A 24,092-nucleotide genomic window follows, 5' to 3' on the forward strand; every position below is an offset into this window, starting at 1 on the left:
GATGTTAGGTGGAAAATTTTCCACTATATTTAACTGCACATTGAGATATACAATTCCTGCAGAGGAAAATTAGACAGCAACAAATTATAATTTTCCAATTAGATTTCGGGAACCAGAAAATTTTCTAATATTTCAAGTTGGGAAGTAAAAAATTACATAGTGAAACATTCTTGAAATGAAGAATAGTTAGATTTTCACTTCTTGAAACTTTTAAAGACAATATTTATTACCGATGAATTCTAGGCTAAACAACGATGTAGGAATAAGTGGAGTATGTTTTTATGAATCGGAAAACGTTCATGACTTTTAATAAATTGAAATTTTAAATAATAGAATGGGATATTTGTACTCTATGAACTTGATGTATGTTCTCTGCACTTTGCATACACATACACACACACACACAGAGAGAGAGAGAGAGAGAGAGAGAGAGAGTTGAATTGATTTGATTTTGAGTTGAACGTCCCTTTCAGCAGCGAGACTATATGAGACGGGACCAACTGATTAACATGAAATCCGAACTACATGAGCTCCCGCTGGGAATCGCAGCCAGGTCTTCCATGCCAAAGGCGCGTATGCTAACCGCTTAGCAACGAAGGAGCTCGCAGATGAAGAGAGAGAGAGAGAGAGAAAAACTGTGTAAAAGTTTACTTCCCAACTTGAAATATTAGAAAATTTTCCGGTTCCCGAAAACTAATTGCAAAATTATAAATTGTTGCTGACTAACTTTCCTCTACAGAAATCAATTTTGTAGCTGAATGTGCAGTTAAATATAGTGGAAAATTTTCCACGTAACATCACTATACATAATATCCAAAATTGTCCGGCTTATTAAAAGTTTTTTCCACTTGTTTCTGCATGGTGATGAAAATTTTCCGATCTATGAAAATTCCTTGCACTTGTTTCTACAGAGCAATAAAACTTTCCGATTCACAAAAAGTTGTTTTACTTTTTGCGTCAAAATGATGAAAATTTCCCGACTCATAAAATGTTCTTCAATTTTTCCATATAAGACAGAAAATAATTCGATTCATGAAAAATTGTTTAACATAGTATACTGAAAATTGTCTGAGCCATGAAAATTTTCAGATTCTTTAAACGATCTTTCACTTTTTTACATCTCTGTACATGAATTCAACCAATTTTATGATTGCTGAGAAATTGTTACTTGATTACTGATATTTTTCTAGAACGGAAAATTTTCCGGAAAAATATAGCGGAAAATTTTCCACCTCACATCACTAGCTTTCGTACATTGGGTAGAAATACATTGCCGTTGAGTTAGAAGCCACTTACCTTCAAAACTAAGGCTTGTAAACTTTTGCAATTTCAAGAAGAAAATCGTGTACTACAGTTTCTTAACTGTCGCTCGTTATTTTAAAATAAAAATGAAATGAAATCTTTAAGTTTTACGTCCGACGATTATGCCGGTTTGGCTAAAGCAGACTGTGATGATGAGAAATGAATGAATTGGTGGAATGAAGAAAGTGGAATGAAACGGGAGAACCCCGAGAAAATCCACGAGCAGGGTGTTTGTCCTCCACAAAGTTCACACGGCACGAGGTGGGATCGAACCAGGGACCCCAAGCACCGGAGAGGGACGCTCCACCACTGAGCTACTGCGCCCACTATTTTTCAATAGTTCTATATAACTCACACATAATATGTCATTCCCTTGATATACACGCACCATTTCCACACGGCCTTTCGCGTCACTATATCGTAACAAGTGTACCTCTCCGCAAAATAGTCTATCTGCCTCCACATATAGTGAAGTTTACATCGAAAACAACCACTATAAGACTTAACTTTTACTATTCCCATTACCTGACTTTCACTCATTCTTCCCCACAAACTTAAACAAATTCTCCAATCGACCAGGTAAATTTTCTAAAATTGGTCCAGCGATACAAAAATTAACCCAAATTTAGTACCTTGAGTCATAGTCTTACCCACTTATTGCGTGTCTTGTTCGGGCGTAACTAAGGGCGGGGAGATTTGCTGTGGGGAAAATAACCTTTGGTTTTTAGTAAAACACTAGGTATTTGCCCCCGAGGTATTTTTGTGAAAATCCGGGGGTTTTCCTTGAAAAGATTTGCTCATTATCAACCGTGGGGTGAAATACCCAGGGTTTTTCTTGAAATCCACCGACTTGCTGTACATGTGACTGAAAAGTATTATTTTCCCTGTCTGTCTAATCGAATAGAACCCAGTGAACGTTTCTTGCTTTCCTGTGAGCATGGTTATATCTTTCTTCTGCAGTGTTTTGAGGATTTGGAATAGGCGTTAACATGTAGCTTGTACAATAGGGTGTATCGAAAAAAACTTTTTTTTCGAAATCCGGTTACGGCTAGTGCGGATTTTTGGCCAAATGGCATCAGTAAAACGTATAAAAAATCTCAACTCGATCAGACAATTCCTTCTGCTGCCGAGTAGAGCCCAAATATTAGAAAAATCAACAAAAGATTCACTTTTCAACTGATTTTCCAAAAAATATTTTTTAAATATTTCCTATATTTTTCGGTCTTTTAAATTATTGAAATAGCATTGGAAAGGAGAAAAAAATCCATAAAACAAATTTATTACGGTTATTTCTGTACAACACAAGCATAAAAACCTAGTTAATTATTTGTAAAAATACACTGATTTTATGGCGTATCGTACAATTAAATTTTAATATAAAATTATTGAAGTCTCTTGAATAACGAAGAAAACACTTTAGTGTTAAATTCTAAGAGCAGTAATAGTATAAATAATTTGTTCCCAATGCCGTATGCATCTGCTTATCACACTAGATCACCTGCCGCCCACCTCTCCGCGAACGCCTCTTCTCTTGTACTTGCCCAGCTGAAAGGATCGGTCTTATCAGTCGCCAGTAGTCAACCAGCTGTGTCGAACGTGATTGTCGCTGCTTGAGTTATTTATTAGTGTTGTAGGAAATTTTAACTAAATAATTTGTTTTCGTGTGAAGTGCATTATGTAGAAGTGAGAACCGTGTTTCAGTTGTGTTAAGTACTTTTTATTAGGAAGAGAGTGACAGATACTCTGACGTTATGACATCGACAAGTTTGTTACGGTCTGACGTTACGAATAACATTATTCTGACACCCAAGGAATTGGTAGAACACAGTTACCAACCGTTGAAATGTATTGAGACAATACCTATGGGAGCGAGAAGAAAAAAAATGATAATTTCGGCATCCCGGAAAGAGCCTTCAACAAAGGATTTATCTTCTATAGTCGCCAGGAAGATTGTAGAAAATTGAGATTACGTCTCAATCTTGTGGTTCTTTGATCTAGAAGAAAAGGCACCTCAAGCACTGGCACTTTTCTTCGTTTTTCGCAGTTGCAGGCAAGAGTATCGGAACACTTACAAAAGGCTGTATCAAATGAAATATTTTTGGCAGACTGTTGAAAATCAGCAATTCGTTTCGCACAAGTTTATAAACCGGACTTTGCTGAGTTTTGCAAGTCACGGACAATATTATGGTACTTCAATATCATTGCAACAATCCTTCTGACACTGAAAATTGCTTCGCCGCTGATTGAGGCATAATCTCAATTTTCTACAATCTTCCTGGCGACGATAGAAGATAAATCCTTTGTTGAAGGCTCTTTCCGGGATGCCGAAATTATCATTTTTTTTTCTTTCTTCGCGCTCCTATAGGTATTGTCTCAACACATTTCAACGGTTGGTAGCTGTGTTCTACCCAATTCCTTGGGTGTCCCAATAATGCTATTCCTAACGTCAGACCGTAACAAACTTGTCGATGCCATAACGTCAGAGTATCTGTCACTCTCTTACTAATAAAAAGTACTTAACACAACTGAACCACGGTTCTCATTTCTACATACTGCACTTCACACGAAAACAAATTATTTAGTTAAAATTTCCTACAGCACTAATAAATAACTCAAGCAGCGACAATCACGTTCGACACAGCTGGTTGACTACTGGCGACTGATAAGACCGATCCTTTCAGCTGGACAAATACAAGAAAAGAGGCGTTCGCGGAGAGGTGGGCGACAGGTGATCTAGTGTGATAAGCAGATGCATACGGCATTGGGAACAAATTATTTATACTATTACTGCTCTTAGAATTTAACACTAAAGTGTTTTCTTCGTTATTCAAGAGACTTCAATAATTTTGAATTAAAATTTAATTGTACGATACGCCATAAAATCAGTGTATTTTTACAAATAATTAACTAGGTTTTTATGCTTGTGGTGTACAGAAATAACCGTAATAAATTTGTTTTATGTATTTATTTCTCCTTTCCAATACTATTTCAATAATTTAAAAGACCGAAAAATATAGGAAATATTTAAAAAATATTTTTTGGAAAATCAGTTGAAAAGTGAATCTTTTGTTGATTTTTCTAATATTTGGGCTCTACTCGGCAGCAGAAGGAGTTGTCTGATCGAGTTGAGATTTTTTATACGTTTTATTGATGCCATTTGGCCAAAAATCCGCACTAGCCGTAACCGGATTTCGAAAAAAGGTTTTTTTCGATACACCCTATTGTACAAGCATAACCACCTTAAGCTACTAATAATCCAGGAAGGTTTCTTTCTTCGGCTATGACTCTCAGGGAACAGTTCCTCCAAACTGTTGAATCATGGGTGAAGCCAGGCCAACGTGCAACAATATTTAATATTTTCATATTAGAATCAGAAATTAGCTGTGTATTGATACTATGTGTCCCTTTTCTTTTTCTGTACAACTCTGCAGTTGGACCAGAGGGTGACAGAATTGGAATATGCAGGCAATCAATTGCTCCAAATGCACCAAGGAATTGTGAGTCCTCATAGAACTTCAGTTTCACTGCAGGCACTTCTGTTTCTGCAGGCATTTTTATAAACTGGGGCCTCCTTCTAGCTATAATTCCAACTACACTGTGAAATATTTTTCCTGCAGTTGTACGATGAAAATTTACCAAATCACCACCAACTTGTTGAAAAGTGCCTGTGCGGAGAATGCATAATGTAATCAATACCTGTAAATCTGCGGAGCAGTCATGCTTACGTACTGGTTTGTGTAGATCTTCTTCAATCAAATGCATTAATGCTCGGAAAGTTTCTTTGGTATAGCCAAAACGATCTCCAAATTCTTCATTACTGTAGGCTGCCAAAGGATCTACTCTGCCACGTATTGTATAATTTCTTTTGTATGAGTGGTTCTCAATAACATCACCCACGTAATCGATGTGGTCTATTTCGTCCATGTTGATTACAGGAAATTATTCCATCTGAAAAAACACTCCTACTAGTAGGATAAATTTCCCCCAGTAAAGTGCTAGGTATTTAAACATTGGGTTTTTTCACTGTAGACCAAATATCTTCATTTTTAAAAACCCAGAGATATTTAACTCTCGAAACGAAAAACCACTGGTGTTTTGCTGTTTTTTTTTTTTTTTTTTTTTTTACCAAAACCAAGGGGGCAAAAACCTCGGGTTTTCTTGACACACACAAGCCAAATCTCTCCAACTTTAAAAACCTAAATAAGAAAACCCAGAGGATTTGAAAACCACTAAACAAATCTCCCCGCCCTAAGGGTGGAGAGATTTGCTGTGGGGAAAATAACCTCTGGTTTTTAGTAAAACACTAGGTATTTGCCCCCGAGGTATTTTTGCGAAAACCCTGGGTTTTTCAGTGAAGAGATTTGCTCATTATCAACCGTGGGGTGAAATACCCAGGGTTTTTCTTGAAATCCACCGACTTGTTGTACATGTGACTAAAAAGTATTATTTTCCCTCTCTGTCTAATCGAATAGAACGCAGCGAACGTTTCTTGCTTTCGTGTGAGCATGGTTATATCTTTCTTCTGCAGCGTTTTTAGAATTTGAAATAGGCGTTAACATGTAGCTTGTACAAGCATAACCACCGTCAGCTATTAATAATCCAGGAAGGTTTCTTTCTTCGGCTATGACTCTCAGGGAACAGTTCCTCCAAACAGTTGAATCATGTGTGGAGCCAGGCCAATGTGCAACGATATTTAATATTTTCATATTCAAATCACAAATTAGCTGTGTATTGATACTATGTACCCCTTTCCTGTTTCTGTACAACTCTGCAGTTGGACCAGAGGGTGACAGAACTGGAATATACATGCAATCAATTGCTTCAATTGCACCAGCGAATTGTGAGTCCTCATAGAACTTCAATTTCACTGTAGGCACTTCTGTTCCTGCAGGTATTTTTATGAACTGGGGCCTTCTTCTAGCCATAATTCCAACTACACTGTGAAATATTTTTCCTGCAGTTGTGCGATGCACATTTACCAAATCACCACCAACTCATTGAAAAGTGCCTGTGCGGAGAATGCGTAATGTAAGCAATACCTGTATATCTGCGGAGCAGTCATGCTTACGTACTGGTTTGTGTAGATCTTCTTCAATCAAATGCATTAATGCTCGGAAAGTTTCTTTGGTATAGCCAAAACGATCTCCAAATTCTTCATTACTGTAGACTGCCAAAGAATCTACTCTGCTACGTATTGTATAATTTCTTTGGTGTGGCTGGTCCTCAATAACATCAGCCACGTAATCGATGTGGTCTATTTCGTCCAGGTTGAATACAGGAAATTATTTCGTCTGAAAAAACACTCCTACCATTAGGATAAATTTCTCCCAGTAAAGTGCTAGGTATTTAAACCTTGGGTTTTTTCACTGTAGACCAAATATCTCCATTTTTAAAAACCCAGAGACATTTAATTCTCCAGACTAAAAACCACTGGTGTTTTTCTACCAAAACCAAGGGGTCAAAAACCTCGGGTTTTCTTGACACACACAAACCAAATCTCTCCAACTTTAAAAACCTAAATGAGAAAACCCAGGGTATTTGAAAACCACTAAGCAAATCTCCCCGCCCTAAGAGCGATTATGCAATAGTAACCTAACGTTCTATTACACGGAAACATACTATAACCGAATCTTTTTCATGCGCAGGAACAATTAACATATGTAACACAACATATAAAATTTATAACAATTTGAAATGTACATGCATAATATTAAATTAACTCACCACATGTATATAGCTCTTCCACTTCGTATTCAGGCCACGATTTCTCAGGTTTCAGATGGAATACTATTAGCCAGTTAATATTTATTTTATTCGTCGTCTTCCCCACCAGGGGCACTTACACATCATGTTTTCGTCATATTTGCTTAACCTGCAACTTGGTACAGTTGCCAATGAATGAACATTTTTATCACGCAAAAACTATTTTCCCACTTGTAAATTCACCTTCACCTTCACCTATTGATAGGTGTTGTAATCGGCAGAGTGCAGACATAGTCTGTTTCACCCACATCCTTTTGTAAACGTTTGAAGACACTGACTATAAGAATCAACAAACTTTGTTTGAAGTAGTCCACCCACACTGCATCACCATGTGACAAATGAAGAAAGCGAACCGAACATACAGGCAGCGCGACCAGACGACGATTTCTCCATCAGGCTCTTCAGTGGCAAAGGTGTTATCGTCGCTGGTGGGCCGCCATCGGAAAAGAGCTGCAAAAGGACATAAGCGGAAAATGCCCACATCTCGCCTTGAAACCGCATGTGTTGGCAGCCTGGCCGCTGAAGTAGGAGGCGGTCCACCATAGACGGCGGCAAATTGTCAATGGGGGAGGCATATACGAGCATTAACTGCTACAGTCATTTCGTCTACTGTCTGCCAACCTTTTTCCGACTCGTTTTAAAAGGATCATCAGGTTACTGTATTGGCTGTGAAACTTACTTTCCATATACTGTTCCGCTTGCAGGTCCTATAGTACAAGCGTTATTTTACTATTCGGTGAACCGCCAGCGTTTCGGCGTCTGTCCGAGCATCTTTGCCGATTTCGTTCCGTCCGCTGTTTGTCAATCTTCTTTCGGCTTCTTTAATTCCCGGCACGCCAGCGTTTCGGCGTCTTTCCGACAACATTTGCCGCGGTCGGTCCGATTGCTGTTTGCCGTCTTTTTACAAAATGTTTGTCAAGGATCCTCTCGTTCTTGTAATTTAATTTTAAAAATTTACTTCTCATATACCCTTTACGTCCAGTCCCTTTACTACATTTCTTTTTATACATTTACCTTTTTTATGGTCGGCATGCCATCAGCTCTTCGACGTTTTTACAACCATCCTTTGGCGAGATTGTTCCGTCCGCTGCATGCCGATTTTCTGTCGACTCCGTTTTCACAAGACATATTTAATGGAATTAGTGTCCGCCCACAAGAAAAACCTTCGGACAGTTTCAATTTTTACTTCACCATTAAAGAAGATGCAGGCTCTATTCATTTTCCAAAATTCGACTCGTTGCCGCTGGTACGCGATATTGAAACTTTCGCCAACGTCGTGCAGACGTCGTTTTTCAAGAAATTGCCGGCAGTGTCTTTTTGCAGTCGTCGTCCGACTGTCTACCCATTGTTTCGAGAAAGCTTTGTACGAGGGAAATATAAGCCCTAATTCGTATTTTAAAGCAATAAATTACCTTCTAACTCTTTTTTTTTCTTCTGTGAACGACTCTGTTTTTGCTCGGCGTGGTCGAAAATCACGCGGAAAAACGCCGGTGTCCAGCGCTGGCAATCCGACCGCGGCATCTTATCGGCATGGACAAATTGTCCGACTGTAGGTGGCAGGATCCTGATGGGGTAAGGGTAAATTATCATGCGTAGTTTCTGAAAAACTGTAAAATATTTTTGTGGCTCTGAAAAGTTTATCACTCGTGACTTATCAGCTTTTATTTGCTGCAAAAAGTTATTTGTTTCTTCACTGTAGCTCTGTAGATGTTGTATTTATTGATCTTCGTCTTTTCCTAATGATGACACACATACGCACTAATTCAATACACTTGTAAGTGAAAACGCTGTATTGCACGATAATTCCTTGAAATGACTACTTTATAAGTACACTATTATACACCGATTAAGCGATGATTAAGTCCCGTCGTCTTCGATGGAAGCAAGCATTACATCTGCGCAGCATGGTATCGCTACTGTCGGTAGTAATCCAAACGGTTCAGAGTTTTGCTGCATGGTGTCGCTACTGTCGATGCGATCACAATTGAGACCTAACAGCAAGCAAAATATTGCATTATCATGTTTTTGTCAATAATTTATGTAACTCAATGCAGTTCAATTTATTTGGTCTTTATAATCATAAATATTACAGCAATGTGGATCAGATTTATCCGATGATAAGGAGAAATATACATATTTCTTTTTAAATTATTGGAAATTGGTCTACATGAGTACCGTAATTAATATTGTTCTGTTGTAGTCTTTCGGAATAACGAACATGTTTCTCCCTCAGAAGATTACACATTATGTAAGCAGAAATTGAAAAAGAAAGAAAGAAATAAATAAATATAAATTACGAGTCGTATCTAGTTTTTGCATATGATTGATTGATTGATCACATAGAGTATTTTATTGAGCTTTTGGAACAAAGCAGATTTATACGTGTTTATAAAAGGATATATGTGTTTTAGCCGTATCCTCAGAAATTTAACTGAGTTCGAAATTATTTTTCACTGTGTAACATTACGTCAATATCTCTACCCAATATTTGTTTTGAATACAATGAAAAATTAAGGCTGTAGACTTCCTTGTATTTATTTCAAGTTTGTAGACTACAAGCTATCTGGTCAATTTTATGGAAGATAACATCATAATTTTCTTCTATTATAGTTATACTTATGTCAACATCATACATAGTTGTGTTTACGAGTGTTATAGTATCTAGGAAATCACTAACATACAACAAAAATAAAATGAGATATATGATATTGATCCCCGGGGAACACCGATAGCAACAATTTTAAAAAAAGATATATGAGTTTCTAATTGAGTTGTATAATTTAAATCTATTTCATCAGCTTGCACACGACTTGGTAACCAAAATTTCTTCTATATTATATGTTAACAACCTCTCATAAGCCATAATAATTAAGTTTATGAATAAGGATACTGTTAAGAACAGAGTCAAATGTCTTGATGGAACTAGAAGCACTGCCACGCTTTTTTACCTCTATCCTGGGTCTCTGTCATATTGTAATTACAAATTGCAATTTCAGTAGATTTATGTTTTAGGAAACTAAACTTCTACTGAGAATTTTATTATGCTTAGATAAGACTGATAATATTCGATTGAAAATCGCTTTCTTCTCTTGGAGATAAATATATTAATCCATAATTTTTGATATTCATATTAGCTTTGTTTTCTAGACACTTGTTTGATATATGTAATGAAAGTGACTATGTTCGTGACTTAATAAATCTTGAACCACCCGACCGATCTCGATCAAATCTTCAACATACATGAGGTTCGGGCCTGTGATGGGTTTTATCATTTCACTTTGATCGCGCAAGTTGGGAGAGGGGGATTAGTATCGAATCCATAATTTTTGGGGTCGCTTCAGACGAACAGGCACACTTCAAATACGTTTAAATGCAAATTCAACACCCATTAGTATTCCTAAGGGGAGGAAGTGACCCGTAAAAATAACTGAAAATGACTGATATTAGTGTGGAATCCATAGTTTTTGAGATCCCTAAGTTGATTAGTGACAGTTTTGGTGCCCTTTATGCTCAAAAAATGAAACTATTTTCTCCGTGCGAAGAAGGGCATTGTGCTAGTTTCTATATACAAGTATTTTAACTCCTCTGGGAATTATGTATTTTGAAAGAGATGTTTATTAACTAAGATAGCTGTTCGGATACATATAATTGCTGGTTATGTTCGATTATCGCCAATGATAGTTCATAGAGGCCAAAATATAATTTCGGCTTTAATCTCATCATTATATTCTGTAGCTCTTTTGAGAGATTGAGCATTAAAAAAATGTTCTCTCTTTGCAATTTCATCAGTAAAATTTCGTATTCGTATTTAAATAACTGGTTGAGTTGAATTGAAAGAAAAAATAAACTAGTAGCGACACCATTATTATGCAGTTCTTATTTTAGTCATTGTTAAGTGCTTAATATTATATACTATTAAGTGTTTGATTATGAGTAATACTAATGAAGAGCAGCATTGGAAGCCAAACCTATACTTTTCAGTGAGTCTTTAAAAAAAGAGAAAAAAATAATTTGCGTTTTTCCTCATGGGAACTAAATAGCTTTTCTATGTAACAAAAGAGATCACCACTCTCCAAGAACTCTGTTGAATGCGTCATATGTAATATATTTACTCCACCTATAAGCTGTATGAGAAACACATTAATGCTGCAGGGTATTTCCGATTATAGTCATGAATGAGTATGGTTATTAGATCAACAAGTAGAATTAATGAAGTGCCTAATCTTGTATTTAAGATACGTAATTTGAAAAAATATAGGTTTCTATTTCCTAGCCTTAAACTTTTTCTCGGAAGAACCTTGTTGCTTAAATGACATTCGAAAGGTTATTAGATTTCTCAATGTTTCAAAAGTAGTGCGATTTTGTACTAGATACGAGTATACCTTGAAACTAAATAGTATTTGTCGCAGTTTAAAGAAGTTTTGAAAAAAAAAATGTGAAATTATTTTTAGTTTGGATATCATACTAGTCTTTAGCACTATGATGAAACAAGACTGTATTGTATTTTGATAGTGGATGGGAATTGCAATGTAGAAGAGAAGAACCGTATTTCAAAGGGACATAATTTATTTCTATAGCTCAACCACGATGATTTCATCGCCAGCATAGTTTGAAACTAAAGTTATAATAATAGAAAAAATTAAATGATATATTTTTTCTGCTTCGAACGTCAGTTTAAGAAATGCAGTTCGAATTGAGAAAATACTAAAAAAATACAACAATCAAATGGAACTTAAATGTTCACTCAAAAGTGACATGCTAACAGTAGCGGCTCGATACCATAATCTGAGATAGTTCTGCACAGTTTGTTTTTTGTACATAGGTATATTAAATTTCCCGTTTGCAGTAATTAATTATAAAATGTACACCAACCAGCATAATTTTTTAGCATTCTAATCGTTATTTATGACAATTATAATTGAAAATACAACTTCACTGTATCATGCAACCAAAACACTATTGTTTTGATTATTGGGTGTCAGTAGGGATGCGCACGAGTCGAGTCGAGTCGAGTCGAGTCGAGATTTAAGCCTGTCTCGTCTCGACTCGAGAAAATGTTGTCTCGACTCGTGTCCCGACTCGAAAATATGTTTCTGTCTCGACTACAGTCTCGACTCGACTCGAATTCGAGTCGAGACGTCTCGAAATTCGAGTCGAGACAAAATGTACGAGTTAAAATATACGCACATATCAGTCAGACCATTATGACTACCTTCCTAATTGTCAGTATGTCGACTTTTGGCATGGATAAAAACGACGACACGTCTTGGCATACACGCAATGATCCTTGATAGGTCGCTGGAGAGAGCTGACACCACATGTGCACACTCGGGTCACCTAATTCCCGTAAATTCCGGGAAGGGGGGCGATGCGTTCTGACGTCACCTTCAATGACATCCCACAAGGGACATCACTCAAATGTCCGGCTCCAATTTCAATGAAACTTTTTTTGCTGATAGAAGGCATGTATGCATTATGTGATGACAAATTTTTGCCATGGTGCATGTTTTCTATTTTATATATATATATATATATATATATATATATATATATATATATATATATATATAAAACTTTTAAGAGTTGTGATGTGGTTATTAGAGATTACTACAGAAGTCCCTTACTACCCTTTGTAAACGGAGCGTTAATGAAGAAAAGTGAAGAACAACCATGTGAATACATATAAGTCCTGGGGGAAGTCGTATGGTAGGTATGACCTTGATGGCAGCCATCTTGAAATCCGCCATTTTGAATTAAGGTCAAGTTTTCAAAATGGGAATAGGGTAATATGATACATAATTTCGGGCTAGAATTTAATTAGGAAAACAATGGTGAGGTTAGTTTTAAGATACATCCATTTGGGGGAAAGTTACAGGCATTTTAATTGTTTTTACTTACTATGTCCCTTCTTACTTTCATCTCAAGACCTGCAAATCGATCGCAACGGCAGAACCCGGTTTCGCACTAATGTTTAGAAATCTCTAAACTCAGTTGACGCAATATTTGTGGATTATTGTATTGTATTTTGCCTTTAATTAAATTGGAATCCACTTCGTGATCTTGTGTAAAGTATCACTAAAAGAGAATTTCTGTTTCTATGGAGAACGTAAGCATAGCAATTATAAAAGGTGAGTAAGGTGCGTATGTATTTATAAGAAAGTTTATTTTACGAGTCTTTTGTGATTCCGCCAACCTATTCTTTAGTTTTTTTTTTCAAAATACTCATATCTCATAAATAAAAGAGCTATTATAAAATCTCTTACCACTATTCTTTAATACTTATAAAATTTTATTTATTGTAAAAGCACTGGCGAGATATTTCTTATCGCCCTCTAAAATTATGGTGGAGCTCCTTCGTGGCTAACGGTTAGCATACTTGCCTTTGGCGTGGGAAACCTGGGCTTGATTCCCGGTGGGAGTTCATCTGGTTCGGATTCCACGTTAATCAGTAGGTCCACGTCTCACATAGTCTCGCTGCTGAACGAGACGTTAAACTCAGAATCAATTCAACTCAAAATTATGGTTTTGACTTTATTATGACGTCATTAGTTTAAACGCCCAACTGCCCAGTAATTATAAATATTGACTACATTATAGAATTGTAATTGTGACGACTAAAATATCAGAAATTAAAGATTATTCTTTGGGTTTTGGAAAATTTTGAAAAACGTGAAAAACTGGTACTGCACCGATACAATACACCTTTTGGATTTGTCATTGTGTAAAGTGATACAAACTAAAGAAGAATTACAACTTTATCAAATTGTATTAGGACTTATTATTTAGAAATAAACACCAAATAAGTGTAATTGAATTGTTTACAAAACTAATCATGATGAGAAAACTCTTGAATACTATTATACAAACAATTATTCTCTTTTGTTTAACATTGTAATGTAAAGATCCAATAGTCAGAGAAATAAATATAATAATAATTGTGTTTGAACATAATTCACGGTCGTTTTCTACAATCCTAGAACACGATTGTCTAGTTTGTTCAGCATTGTTTATTAAAAGAATACTTAAGAGCCTGACCCTAAATGATGTCTGTCCGACCAAATCTTCAAGCCTGATTACGGCCATGGGTGTCAATATGTTTCCCATACTAAAAGAATAAGCCTTCAATTTAATTATGATTTGTTTTTTTAAAAAATGGAATGAAATCTTTGAGTTTAACATCCCAGGATTATGTCTGTTAGGCTAAGGGAGATAATGATTAAAATAAGTGAATGATGATGGAAGAATTGTTAGAATGAAATTGTGGGAGGAAACGGGAGTACCCCGAGAAAACCCACGACCACGATGTTGTCCACTACAAAACTACTTTGCCGGGAATCGAACCACAGCCCCACGCACCAGAGGTAAGCGCTCTACCACTGAGCCATAGTGCTCCATCTAATTTGTTTAGATAATAAACTAAGTAGTAACAAAGACTATTTCAAAACCACTGGTTATTTACTAAGTAGTATTTTGTGTTCGCAAATATGATGTACACAAATGTTACCACCAGGTCTCAAAGGGTTAAACATGCATTTCGCGGTCTGCAATTCGATTTCCAATAGTGATTCTGGACAAACATTCATCTACCAAGAGATAGAAACACGCAATGAACCCAGGAACATTGTCGAACATGATCGTTTTGGTGTACAGGTGTTCTTATGTGTGCGACTAAAAAAAGAAAGAAAGAAAAGAAAAGAAAATGAGTTCGTGCCTTCTATTGCTACTAGTGTCGCATTTAAAATAACATATAGTAAATAACTATTAGTCTTGTAATCTTTCCTTTAACTGTAAAAATTTGAACTGCCCGGTAAGTTTGTCTAGGGTAATTAACAAGCACAGAGTAGTACATACCACATGTTTAGGGAAACTTTGATAAATAAAGCATTTCCACAGTCCATTCAGGATATTTTGGTGCTTAAGAATGGTGCTCTGATTTGAGAAGAATTTCCTTTAAGTTAACTGTCATGTAATAAAAGACCAACTTTTCAGTCCGGAGAAGAAGTCGCCTACTTAAGCCTTCATAAAACTATAACTTCAAATCGATTTTCTTTAACGCAGCTAAGCTGTGCTTTAATCATGAGAGAGCAGAACATGTGTTTTCTTACATCATACTCCCTCACATCTAAAAGACAATTTCAATAATCAGAAAGCTGTCTGGCCTAAAGTCCTAAACATGGAATGGTCTATAAACAGACTCTCCATCAAAAAGGCTAATTTTGTTACTTATAGAATTGAGTTGGTTAAATATAAGAAAATTCCTCTCACCAGAGAAGTGAAGCGCCTTCAGCAGAATCTTCGTTTGAGGTTAGGTTCGCATCGAGAACTAGTACAGTATTCTTTAAGTTCACACTCAATTGAATACAGTCAGACTGTGGTTTAAAAACAGTCTTTGAACCTCGTAAACAAGCATCCTTCTTGCTCACAATTCAAATAAGGCTCTCACTCTAAAATACCTACGACTTGCTCCGTTACTATGGAAACCAGGTATTGCTAGCAATCTTAAATATACGTGAAAATGTCAATATCCATAAAAAGACACTGTCTCCCGTGAAAATGTTAGATGTTCCCCACTAAGAAATAGCATAAGAGTAATCTATTTTTCTATCGGGGGATTGATTTACCTTGCCTTAACTAGAAACAAGTCGAACCGACTCAAAATAGTTCTGAATTCCACTCATATACTCAGAAATAACTTATTTCAACAGATATGCTGCCTGCTTCAAAGCTTATTATAGAGAATACTGCTCCAACTCGAGTTGTATATCTGATATATCCCAGAAAATCCATTATTCTCGAAGCGAAACCTTTAAGTCAGGGTTGCCACTCTTGAGACAATCGATGATGCCAAACACGGGCCTGAATTTCCATATATTTTTCTAAATTATGCCAGATTCTTTACTAATCTTTCCTCACTAGTTTTAAAGACCAACCACCACTTATTTTGATTAAGAGGAGCTAACTGTATTCATGTACTTGTATTAAAGAAATAACATGACTCTTTCACGAACGATATATATATATATATATATATATATATATATATATATATATATATATATATATATATATATATATATATATATATTCAATTTTTGTTTAAAGGTATTTGAATGACTTAAATTTATATTTGTACATTTTTAGTTCATATCCGTATCAAATACCAAGTTTATGATGAATCAACTACACAAAGTAGGATCCAAAAAGTGTGAAAGTGAAAGGTACTTATCTGTACTAGTTCTTGGCATCCAAGCAGTCCATTTATTGTAATACTAGCTTAATATACCCATTCTTCGTATGGGGGCTGTATTTGGAAGTCAACACTTGTGGAAGTATCACCATTCATTTCAGCGACCGCGAAAACTATGGATTTGACACTAGTTTCAATCAATATGGGCTATTTATACATGTCTCGGTACTCCTCACCCGCTGACACCCGGCCCGCATACAGTGGTAGCTGAATTTGCAAGTCATCGCTGATGGAATATCACCATTGATCTCAGCGACCGTGAAAACTATGGATTTGACACTAATGTTGATCAATTTGGATTACTTTTACTACATGTCTCGGTAAACGCTCCCCTGAGACCCCCTGATTCCAATTTTGACAAAAACGCTTCGCCTTAGACTGGGACCTGGAGCAAGGTATCCGTGACCAAAATTTGGTAACTCTCGGTCAACTTGTCTGGCCCCCAGGTCGGTCCCAGTAAACGTCCCCCCGAGACCCCCTGGTTCGAAATTTAAAAAAAAAACGCTTGATCTTGATCTGGGGCCTGGACCAAGGTACCCGTGACCAAATTTTGGGAACTCTCGGTCCACTCGTCTGGTCCCCAGGTCGCACACAAACAGACAGACAAACACACAAACAAACTCTTTATTTTATTTATATTAGATAAGATATACTATGTAAAATAGTCTCGTATCATAATACGTGATGTACAACAAATGTTACATAGCTCGTGATATGCTGCAACATATTAAAGCCTCAAAATAGTTGGGCAAGCGAATAATCCAGAAGTTACGTAACCCTATTGCGTTCATGGGAACGAAAACACAATAATTATAACTATGCTAAATTACTATAGACTACCAACTGCTCATTCAGAGAATTTATGAAGTTCACTTTAGCGCAATAGTTTTATACAAACTAGATTTAGACTACGGATAATAGTTTTATACAAACTAGATAATCAATTATTATTATTATCATTATATTTGCAGTACAACCAAATACAACGATATTAACTATTAGTTCTAATTAACTGAATTGAGCTGAAAATTAAATCTTGATTTTTAAATATTAACTATTAATTTTATGCGTTCTGTACCTTTCTGAAGGAATAAAAGCTGGAATTGGTTTCAAGGCTGTTTCTGAGTGAATATTTTCTTCAAAATAATATTAAAAATTATAGAAAGATTTTTCGAGACATTCGAGTCGAGTCGAGATTTTTAAGAGCCGTCTCGACTCGATTCGTGTCTCGGCTCGAAAATTCGAGTCGAGAAATACGTTTGTCTCGACTTGTCTCGAATTTTACAAAGTGTGTCTCGACTCGAATCTCGACTCGAATTCGAGTCGAGTCGAGTCGAGATTCGAGACATGTCTCGACTCGAGCGCATCCCTAGGTGTCAGTAGCGTATTTAGGATTTTGTTTGGGGAGGAGCTATACACAGCATATGCATAAGATTGAATATTCTTGAGGACTTTTTCAGGTTTGCTTAGAATGTGCTCAGCGTCATTTTGGCGCATGTTTCATTTCTATTGCAATTTGTTCAAGGTCAATCCTTATCTTGACTGGACTATAAACCCTATCTAACAAACAAGAAAAACGTAATACAGTGCAGCTGGTGAATATTTTGGTTTCAGTGCTAAAGCATAGGACGATCCGTGCAAAGCTCTTGGCAATATTATTAAGCTTCAGAAGGTGTTTCCAGTAATTCTACGCTATGTAGCATATCCAGCAGTACAATTTCAGGACACTGTTAGACTAAATATCATCAATTCATGTTATTAGCTTGATTAAATTAAACACAATTCAACTCAATTAAAAATATGTTTATTCCACTAGAATAGCTGGTAGTTCTACAGCTCTGCAGCACTTATAGACAGCCCCTGCATGCTGATACTCCGTGTAGCCACCTCCAAAGTCAGTACAGGTCTCGAGTAACAAGACAGTGTGTCATGAAAGAGTTGCAACACTTCCATGACATGGAGTTTGGTCTCCTTGTTCTGATGTCTCTCCTCCTATTCTTGCAAAATATAGACCCAGACGTTCAATTGGGTTCAAGTCTAGTAATAGAGGAAGCCATTCGATTCAAATTAGTTCCATATGTTCACTTAGTCACGCTCGTGTTTGACAAGAAGTGTGAAAAGCCCTGTTTTCATGTATAAATATTACTGTTACTGTGGGGGGATTTTTTTCTAAGGGAGGTAAAAGTGTGTTTTCTCGATACTAATACAAAAACAGCTAGTGTAACTCTCACTTGATAAAACATGAGATTCTCGTTGGTCCAGATGGCTAAGAGCCAATATGGTTGAGTTGGATTATATTCTGCTGGACCCATTCCATTCGTCTGGCTTTGTGAATTTCAATAAGGAGAGTCTTAGTAGCAAGTATTGAATAGTGTAGACCACCAGGCAATAATTTCTTTCTTATTGTTTCATGCGAAGAGCCATATTGCCTGGATTTGTCCAAGAGAATAGATTTGTGACGTAAACACATATTCTTTGCTTCTGCAACTAGCGCTTAGTCTTAAGTGGTAACTGTAACTTTATGCCTCCCACTACGTAGCCTAGACATGAACCATGTTTCATTTTCTTCCACAATCTTTATATCATTGTATCAATTTCTTGACTGTTTTTTTGTCCCAGCCCAGATTCTAGCGATCTGAAGAACGGTATCTGGTCTAAAGAGCACAAGGACAAAAACAGTGCATGAACAAAAACCGCGCGTGGACAAAAACAGCGCATGGAAAGATGTGGCGCGGACAAAACCAAAGAATGAACAAAAAGAGTGCGTTCTTGATTAGTAACTTGATCTTAACTACCTCTTAAATTATTTTCAAAAGAAATTCAACACAGGTCAATATATTTGATTGAGTTTGGTAGTGTTATCTTCCACTGAGAACTTAAAAAATTAACTTCCTATTTCTTTGTATATTTTCTTAGAATATTTTAACCAAACAAAGTTCCATACAAATCGACGTATCTGACTAGTTTTTCCCCTGGCTACTTATGGCTGTTTAGAAAACGAACTTATTACTTCAAAAACAAGCTATGTTACACTCAGATGGATGTACGTGGTTGGTTTCCATGTATTTTAACTAGTTTCAGACTCTAGTTTGACAAATGAACTTTCTGTTTGATCTTCACAACCGTATTTCACTAAATATTTTAACCAAACAAACGATGTTATTTGACAAAATTAGAACACTTGTACAATTTGTCGCATTTGCCAACAAGGCACCTCGTTTCTAACTTGACATGAATAGGGAAAATTTCGGGGACAGTTCTTTTGACAACTGTGGGTCTGTATCCATAGAAACCCGAGACCATTGACCATATCAACTGTTACTATGGAGGCCCGCAACCAACCATAGAGGTTCGGGGGAACATGAATATGTTAGGGGTGCCAAGTCATTAAACATTCTCTATCCAATAGCTAAATTGTATTTTTGTATTAATAATAGCATTTTGTGTTAAGGTCCGGAAGGGCCACGAAATTTTTTGGAGAGCCAGGGCCCCTAGCCCCCCTCTGGTTGCGGGCCTGTTACTATGGCAACGATGAGATCTGTATCTTGATAAATGTCCGCTTGACAACCGAGTGCATGAAAAAATATATTTGTCCTATTATATGTAGTTTAGAAATTCATTGAACAGTTATGGCTGATATTTTACACATTAAGTATCCATTGTTTGTTGTTTTGTTTGCTTTTGGATGTGAATTCCAGTGCACACTGTTATTCGCAATGTTTGTTTAATCGAGAAACAACCAAATTTTTGTAATATAAAATCCACGGCTAAGAAAGGAAAATTAATTATATTTTAAAAATGCAACGCCAACGCGGCGTGTTTAGCGTCTGCACAGTTCAACAAGAAAATACATTTGCGCGTTGCTAGTGCTGCGCTAATACCGCGTTGATACTGCTCGTATAGTCTATCTTGGGTTTGCAACGCGTGACTTTTTTTTTCTTTCTTTTTACATTGCTCAGATTGTGAACTTTCAGTTTCGTCATCTGAAAGTTTTGATTGAAACAAGGCTATCATCATAGCAATGCTTCTTCTTATATTTTTCATCATTCATATATTTTCTTATGACAAGAACAGTGGAACAGGAAAGGGAGGAGAAGGAGTGAGGAAAGAAAGACGAAACCACAAAGAAGGGAGGAGAAGGAGTGAGGAAAGAAAGACGAAACCACAAACAACGAAACAACACAACTCAAAACAAAACAAAACAAATAAAATTTGAACAGAATAATAATTTTTCAAAATCTATATGTACTATCTGAGTAAATAAAATATTAATATCAAAACTAATTTATACTACTCTCTTTTTCTTGCCTCGCGTTAAGCCTTATTCTGATCTTCCAATTTACTCATCATTCATTACCTTAAAGTTTTTATACTTAAGGGGGTGTCTACCCATAGTATTTCTTCTTCTGGTTCAATTTATTCATCATTCACTGCTTTTGTAGTCTTTATACTTAAAATTTCTTGTATTTTAATGTTATCTCTTCTCCTGGTTGTTCAAGTTTTCACCTTATATGACTTGGTTTTCACCTGTTTTGGTTCTCTCCTGTATGGTAAACACTTTCATTATGAGATTTTTCACTAACACATTATTAATAATAAATTTACGACATCCTTCTAATTTTTTTGCCATATCACATTACATTAGCACATCAATAACACTACAAAATTTCACTTACGTATAATTTTCACTCCTATGTGAACTAAAACCTGCATTTATTATTTCACAATTCACACCTTAAAGTTAATATTATTTTCACTTATATTATAATACTTATACTTTATCTTCCATACTATTTTATACGAACGTCTAATATTTACTTCACATTCACTTCACTATCATTGTACACGTTCACTTCCATTTACTCTTATTATGATCAATTTCCAATTTCCATCCTATTTTATATTTATATAGATCTAAATATATTTGCTGTATATTCCCGGTTGGATTTCCATATCACGACAGACTCAGGAATATTGATTCCAGGTGTAGGGCTCACTCGGAGCACTTAGTGCAGGGCCTGGTCAGGTTTTACCTTCCGCCTTGTACGCCCAGTCTGAGGTACGCGTGTCATTTGAACATGGCAATGTGGAGACTGGGCTATGCTTCCATTCCAAGACATGTTTTCGTTAAAGTTATTTATGTATTTACTATTTACACAGAAAACTTCCCGATGCACACGAAAGAAAAAGCAATGAACACAAACTTCGGATACATCTGGAGTTCATATCTGGTGTTACCCGGGGATATGTCAAGCAAGGTGACCAGAACTTTTACTTTCAAAAACGGGACGCATACGAATCGGCGACAGGGGGGGGGGGCACTTCCACATTACATTTTGGGACTCAGCAGTTGTTTTCAATTTACAAAATACACAAGTAAGAATGATAACAGCGTTTCTAACTTAAGTACTACCCAACAATACATTTAACTACTTCAACACAGAATTACCACTGAATTCCCACTTGAACCACAGAACACTCTATTCTTATTTGAATATTCAGAAGTTCTAGGCACGGCTGAACCTTCCCAATGAATGTTGGTACGGAAGAGTGTAGAATTAGCATTGACCATTTATATTTTGAATAATAATTACGGGACACCCGGGTCATGTTTGCTTAAAAACGGGACATTTAGACGTCCCGTTTGAGAATCAGAAAAAACGGGACAACGGTTAAAAATAAGGGACTGTCCCGGCTAAAACGGGACGTCTGGTCACCTTGATGTCAAGTCCACGCATACAGTTTATTTCTGGGACACGCGGAATCTCGACGTTCCTGGAGGAGTCCTCCGATCTAGAAAAAATCACAGCCACTCCTGCATTCACTCAGTTACACTATTATAAACGTCATTCCTATTGTGGCGTTTCTTCGTTTTGTTTACAATTTTAATAATTTGTCGCAGTAAATTATTCACTTCTTAATTCTGAATAGTCCTTTTGTTATTTTGCTTATTATCCTATGGTCCTCCTCATTAGCTATAATTTCGTTTATATCCTTCCTTCTTATTTGATCTCTTCCCTCCAGCCGTTCTTCCAGTAATGGACACCATAATACATGATGTTCTGGTGTGCCTATATCTTTGCATTGACATTTTGGATGGTCTGTCTGTCCCATTTTGTATAACGCGTGACTGTGGTGTATAGTCCTGACTGATAGGAATCAGCAGTAAGATGAAGTCTATAGTAAAGTTTGAAACAGTGCAATTAAACGTGATACTGCCAAGGATCGGGTTCAGTGCAAGAGCTAGCGTGCTTTATTAGATTAGTCTTACCATTGTTGTCCTAATGTTTGATTTGGGCAACTTCCAGGATTAGGAAGGGATGTGCATTGTGGACCATGCATGCATTGTTTTTGTCTGTGCGCGGTTTTTGTCCATGCGCTCTTTTATCCATGCTGTATTTGCATGCGTTGTTTTAACTCATTGCTATTATTTGCGCGGTTTAGACCTAGAACCCTGAAGAACAGCTTGTCCCATTGTTGCTTGACCTATGATTTCGCTTCGCAGAGCAGCAGACAATTTTCCGCAACCTTTAAACCGAAGCATTCGAACAGCCTTCAGAACTTCGTGTCATAACTCGAATCAGAAACGTTAGTAAAATCCTACGTTTCCAATGTGCATACATCCAATAGCGGCGATTGGACGTTAAAAGTGGGGGGAAAGACATGATCTGAATATTTGTATATCAATGTTAGTTTTCCTGGTTGTTTCTAAAACTTTGACGAAAGGTTTTATAACTAATAGGATGCTATCTTTTTTAGTTAAAATATCGTTTATCGTATTTGATATTTTATTAAGTAAATTGACAAGGGCAACGCAAGAAGGTTTTAGCCCTTTGTACTCTTAAACAACGAAAGTGTGAGAAGAGATTTGATTCCTTGCTCATGAACATTTTAAAATTCTGTCTGGAAAATTCTCTGATCAGATTATTTAATAACAAATTTGCCAAACAAATAAATAGAAAGGATAATATTAATCATAATAATGAATAATGAGGCTTGTTTTGTAGAAGTTAAATTGAAACTGGGGATTAATGAACAACTTACATTTTTAATTCCACGTATGACATTAAATGTATGTTATTACTCTTAGAAACTGAAAGATAGTAAATACTACAAGCATAATGCTACGATATTTAAAGAAGTACACAATTGCAATATTAATTGCTTTGCATTGCAATTAAAGCGCAATTACTTGTAGCTTTTTTAACTCCACGGGGAGACAAATAACCAATATGAACTCACGCAATGGCAAATATATGGCACCATTTTTTCTATGAACCAGTAATATAATACATACAAAAACTTTACATTTCTAAATTAAACTATATACATTAAAGGGTCACTTCAAAAAAGTGGGGGGCAACTGCCCCCTCTTGCCTCCATAATCGCCGCCCCTGCATATATCTGTTAATTTTCACAAAGATCCTAAATAACCTTGACAATAATATTAATGAATGAATATCAAATGCAACGAGTATCAATAAGAAATTCAATTCGGCAAAGTAGCAAATACCGTAAACAAAAAATTGCAATAGAGGTCAGGTGATTTTGAGTTTAACGTCCCGTTCAGCAGCGAGGCTATATGAGACATGGACCTACTGATTAACGTGGAATCCGAACCACATGAGCTCCAGCCGGGAATCGAACCCGGGTCTCCCACGTCAAAGGCGCGTACGCTAACCGCTTAGTCACGGAGGAGCTCAAATTACAATAGAGTTATTACATCGGAGCGAATTAGGTTAAAACCAGAAACAATATAAAAGACACTTAATTCTATAGC

General features: G+C 36.4%; 1 protein-coding gene across 1 annotated transcript in view; it reads left to right on the top strand.

Moving 5' to 3' along the window:
• The window catches only part of LOC145684726 (uncharacterized), a 140,583-nt gene that overhangs the window by 78,083 nt on the left and 38,408 nt on the right, over positions 1–24,092 (top strand). The gene's annotated exons all lie outside the window — the stretch shown is intronic.

The sequence above is a fragment of the Thermobia domestica genome, chromosome 5, assembly GCF_964235325.1.
Source record: "Thermobia domestica chromosome 5, izTheDome1.hap1.1, whole genome shotgun sequence".
Taxonomy (NCBI): Eukaryota; Metazoa; Arthropoda; class Insecta; order Zygentoma; family Lepismatidae; genus Thermobia; species Thermobia domestica.